Raw genomic sequence first — 6,000 nt, 5'->3', positions numbered from 1 at the left:
TGGTAACACCACCTGTAAATACTGAAAGCTAATACCACTTGAATACTAGTTGGGAAATAGCCACTTCCCTAACTACCCCCTGCAAGTGTCTTTCCCCTCCCAGCTATCCTACCTCTTGCTTGGAATCCCCAGATGTTAGTCACTCAGTCATGTCCGACTCTATGACTCCATGCACTGTAGGCCCACCAGCCTCCTGTGTCCATGGAATTCTCCAGGGAAAAATACTGGAGTGGGTTGGAATCCCCAGACCTCACCCAAACCTAGCAACCAGGGAGGGTTAACATCTGAGGCTTGGCAGGGAGCCTCAGGTATGCTGCTGCAGAGCTGATCTGATTGGTCAGCACCCTTGCCTAACTAACCAGTTAGTTAACATTTGAGCTATCTCTACGGAATAAGTAAAGCTCAGGTAACTGCCAAATAATAACAACAATAAAAATAAAAGTGAGGAAAGAAAAATATTGGGAAAGTTGGTTCCATTCTCAACTACAGTGATGGGCACCAGCCAAAAGAGGGCGTTACACTTCCTGGCCACGGAGACCAGCTCAGAAATGAGCAAATGACCAACCAGATTAAATGGGATGTAACAAACTTTGGCTGGGACTGTTGGTAGAGAGATATTTATTCTTTATGATGGATGTGAACTAAGATGTGATTCTTGAGAAGCCATAGGCTGCCATATGAAGCCCAGCGGTGCTAGGAGTTGAGTGATGGGAAGTTCCTAGATCAAGCCACTCCTGAAGTCAAGCATGCTTTGGAGACTTCAGTTACCTAACATAGGTAAGTTTGGTTTTCTGTTACTGTAAAATAGAAAAAGTCCTGATAGTGGGATGAGGCAGCAAAGGAAATACAGAGTAAGAGATATGGAAAACAGTCCCCTGTCACTCCCAGTTCCCTTCTTTCTTAGCTTTTTGGAGCCAGCTCTCCACAATCCTGGAATTTAGTCCCTTTTCTCTTTGTCGTTTCCCAGGCCATCAATGCCTTCTGACTTTTACTTGATTTCCTACCCAGGGTAAAATTCTTCACCCTTTTAACCTTCTGTTTTTACCTTGTTAATCTCTAACCCTGGGCCATCAGAACAACACTCCTTAGCTCTTTTCCCATCATGGCAAACTCAGAAAATAACAGTCTTTGAAGGACACCCTGGGGTAAACTACAGATTTAGGGTGTCTTTATGGGTCTTGGGGGAAAAAGTCTATCATATTTTTTATATTATGAAATTGTGATTTAAAGAAAAGTAAAACACAAAGTCCCAGGGAAAATGGAGATTTGTATTAAACTTCAAAATAAAATCTTTTCAAAATGTTAAACGAGAAATAGGAAATTTCTTCCATGGACATGACTTTTTTATATCGGTTTTTACACTACAAATGCTGTCCTCAAATCCTGATCAAAACTTTTTAATGGTAATCTCTTCAGCTTTTTTTGGAGTCCCTATCAATGAGAAACTGCATATGTTAGAAATTAAAAAATTATAACCATTTTCTGGGTACCTTTCAAAATGTCAACTGCTGAAATTATATTTAAAGAATCAAATAGTGTTTTCTCTTTTCAGTTCTACGTATAAATATCTTGTGGTTTCTTGCTGCAATCTCTTATGATAAAACAAATGAACTTTGAATCCAATAGGATTATTTTTAAATCAATTATTTCCAAATTACGAGAAGTCCTAATGTACAGAATGCATGTGTATTTTTAAAGCAATCTCCTTGTACCTAAAATAAAGACTATCACAATAGATCATCAGTCATGGTGAGAGCTTCCCAACCACTGTTTCAAGACACCCTGCTGTGTAGCTGCGGGGGGGCGGGGGGTGGTTCTAAGTGTGCTATAGCAGTGTGGACCTTCTTGGCCCCCAGGATGACCAGGTGGGGCCTGGACTATAGCCTTCAGATGAGAGTTGCCTCTGGGCTCCTACAGGCAAAAGCACAATGATCAGCATCAAGGACTGTGATGTACAATGCTTTACTATGGAGACTGGGAGAGACTAGCTATGCAGCATGACTGCTCAGCCTGGACAGAGAGCCCATGGTGTTAACAAGCACACAGCCACTATGGCTAACTAATCAAAAGGGGCTCCTGGGAGGGCTTTAGCGTGTGGCAATAAGTGTCTGTCTTTATGTATGTCAGATGCTTGAGCCCACTAGACGTATCACAAACTGAACGCACCCTGTGTGACCACAACCCCTTGGAATGGTAATTTATCTGTTGACATAGAGTGCAAGTTGCTCAGTTGTGTCTGACTCTTTGTGACCCCATGAACGGTAGCCCTCCAGGTTCCTTTGTCCATGAGGATCCTCCAGGCCAGAATACTGGAGTGGGTAACTGTTCCCTTCTCCAGGGGATCTTCCCATCCCAGGGATCGAACCCAGGTTTCCCACATTGCAGGCAGATTCTTTACCAGCTGGGCTACTAGGGAAGCCCATCTGTTGACACAGATTAACCCCCAACCCTCCCACCTCCATTTCCTCCTATTTTCTCTTGCTTTTTTCTTGATCCCAGCCATCAGCATCATCCTTCTGAAGGTCACCTGGAAACCCAATTCAAGGACTTTTTCTCAGTCTTTGACTCTTTACGACTTTCCTGGAGCAATCAGAACTATCTTCTGCCTCTTCCAGCAAGAAACATTTCTCTCCCAGGCCAGGACCAGGAGGTTTTGTGTGACTTGTTAAGGAGACTTGAGTGTGGCTCCTCTGACTATGGGATTCTCCAGGCAAGGATACTGGAGTGGGTTGTCATGCCTTCCTTGAAGAGCCCTGAAGGCTCCAAGAAAACACACACACAGACAGACTGGGCTAAATGGAGTAGGGCCGGGTTTCAAAGAAGCAGTATTTGTAATCACATTAAAAAGCCAAGGCTACTACTTTGGCTTTTAGCATTTTTCACCTTTGAATGCTCAGTAAAAATATTTTTGGCAAAGGAAAAACAAAATGAAACATCTCTCTCTCTCGGCTCCTGTGCGCTGTACATTCTTGTTTCCTCTACCCACTAACACAGGGGGCTCTGACCCTCCAGTACTCCAAGGCTTCTACTCCACTGTTTCTACCAGTACTACTTTGCAGATGAATTTAAAATCTTGCTAGTGGTCTGCTTGTTCAAGTTCCAGTTCTACATTTCTGCCTTCTCTTTGGACAATTCCATCTAAATCTCCGGACAGCACCTCCCGCTCATCATGCCTAGAGGCTTCTTCTGCATTCCAGGTCCAACTCAGCTCTTCCTTCTCACTGCCTTGCTTTTGTTAAGGGCACCACTATCCCCCCACTAGGCTCGAACCCTTGAAGGTAAACTTGACTTCTCAACTATTGCTGAATCCTGATGATCTCCCTCTTGAATGCCTGTCACACCCATCTCCTCAATTTCGGTAGATGCCACCCTATTCTGCGTTCTTTACCTCACCTGGATTACCACAGTAGCCTCCCAACTGGCCTACCATCTTGCTTTTTCTGTCTTCTGCCACTTTTGGCAGATTATTACCAACTTATTTCAGCATAAAACTCACTTGCTTATTTTTTAAATGTTTTTTAAACTTTCTTGTTTAAAAGCTTTCAATAGCTCTTTACTGTTGATTGAATTTAGCTTAACTTCTTAGCCTGACTTTCAAATCCCTTCATAATCTGTCCCCAGCCTATCTATATAACCTGAATTTATTTATAGATCCTAGAAATATTTACTGAACTCCTATACTTTGTGCCAGACTGGCCGAGGTACTGGGCAAGCAAACATATATGTTAGATCATAACTGCTGGTTCAGTTCAGTTGCATCCGACTCTTTGCAACCCCATGAATTGCAGCACACCAGGCCTCCCGGTCCATCACCAACTCCCAGAGTTCACTCAGATTCATGTCCATCGAGTCAGTGACGCCATCCAGCCATCTCATCCTCGGTCGTCCCCATCTCCTCCTGCCCCCAATTCCTCCCAGCATCAGAGTCTTTTCCAATGAGTCAACTCTTCGCATGAGGTGGCCAAAGTACTGGAGTTTCAGCTTTAGCATCATTCCTTCCAAAGAAATCCCAGGGTTGATCTCCTTCAGAATGGACTGGTTGGATCTCCTTGCAGTCCAAGGGACTCTCCAGAGTCTTCTCCAACACCACAGTTCAAAACCATCAATTCTTCAGCACTCAGCCTTCTTCACAGTCCAACTCTCACATCCATACATGACCATAGGAAAAACCATAGCCTGGACTAGACGGACCTTAGTCAGCAAAGTAATGTCTCTGCTTTTGAATACGCTATCTAGGTTGATCATAGCTTTCCTTTCAAGGAGTAAGCGTCTTTTAATTTCATGGCTTCAGTCACCATCTGCAGTGATTTTGGAGCCCAAAAAAATAAAGTCTGACACTGTTTCCACTGTTTCCCCATCTATTTCCCATGAAGTGATGGGACCAGATGCCATGATCTTCGTTTTCTGAATGTTGAGCTTTAAGCCAACTTTTTCACTCTCCTCTTTCACTTTCATTAAGAGGCTTTTTAGTTCCTCTTCACTTTCTGCCATAAGGGTGGTGTCATCTGCATATCTGAGGTTATTGATATAACTGCTGGTAAAAAATACTAATTCAAGTAAGGAGGTACATGGTGATGGGAGAGGCATTTTCTTATTTTTTATTTTTTGGGGCACCCCATGAGGCAAATGGGATCTTAGTTCCCCAACCAGGGATTGAACCCACACTCCTTGCTTTGGAAGCGTGCAGTCTTAACCAACGGACCACCAGGGAAGTCCAGGAGAGGCATTTTAGATGGGATGGTCAGGAAGGCCTGCTGGATGAGGCGGCATTTGTCTGTAAAGACTTGAATGAAGCAAGCGAGCATGAGCCTTACAGACACAGAGGGGAAGGGCACTTCAGGTGGAGGGAAAAGAAAGTTCCAAGTCCTTAAATTCAGAGCATGCTTGGCAAATTGGAGAAATAGCAGAGGGGGCAGAATGGATGAGCAGAGTGAACAAGGGGGACGAGAAGACATGAGAGAGTCAGGCCTCAGGGTCAGGTTATATAGGCCTGGGGGATGACGGTGTGCATTTAGGATTTATTCCTGAATGAGGTGGAAGACACTGGAAGGCTGTGAGTAGTAAAGCAACATGTTCTAAAAAATACTACAGACAGCTGTGGGGAGACTGGATAGGGGAGGGGATGAGCAAGAGTGAAAATTGAGTGGCCAGTTAGGAGGCTACTGCAATCATCCAGGCAAGAGATGAGATGAGAGGTTTAGGGAGGGTGGCAGTGTTCAGTTGCTGTGTCCGATTCTTTGCAACACCATGGGCTGTAACCCGCCAGGCTCCTCTGTCCATGGGATTTCCCAGGCAATAATACTGGAATGCCTAGTCATGCCCTCCTCCAGAGGTCCTTCCCAACCCAGTGGCAGGCAGATTCTTTACCACTGAACCATCCATGTCTCCCAAAGATAGGAGACATCATTAAATTCTAACTACAGTTAAGAAGCTAGTGTTAGCATCTGCTGGCGGATTGCATGTGAAGTGTCAGAGAAAGAAAAGAATCCAGGATGATTCTGAAGCAACTAGAAAGACAGCTGCCGTGAACTGGGCTCCATGAGAAGCAGGTGGGAACAGGAGTTGACAGGAGGAGGAATGTTCCGTCTGGGGTATATAAGTCTGAGGTGACTATCAGATAGCCACAGGAAGACGTCAGTTTGTCAGTTGGATATCTGAGCCTAGAATTGACAAGAGGTCGGGCTAGCAATAAACGTGGAAGTTGCTTGTGTGTAGATGGCACTAGTGTTCAGACAGTGGGAGCGATCTCTTATAGAGATCGCTATACGGAGGCCAGTGGACTGAGCCTGGGTCGCCATCACATGTAGAGGTTGAGAAGGTAAAAGAGGGATCAGAAAGGTCGAAGGAAAGCAAACGAAGAGACTACGATGGCCTGGAAACCAAGGGCAGAAAGGGTTCAACAAGCAGGGAGTAGTTTAGGAATCGAACCACGTCCCCTGCAGTGGAAGCAGAGTCTTAACCACTAGACCACCAGGGAAGTCCTAAGGAGGGAATGGTTTG

Source organism: Capricornis sumatraensis, chromosome 13, assembly GCF_032405125.1.
Source record: "Capricornis sumatraensis isolate serow.1 chromosome 13, serow.2, whole genome shotgun sequence".
Classification (NCBI taxonomy): Eukaryota; Metazoa; Chordata; class Mammalia; order Artiodactyla; family Bovidae; genus Capricornis; species Capricornis sumatraensis.
This window is presented reverse-complemented; position numbering follows the sequence as displayed.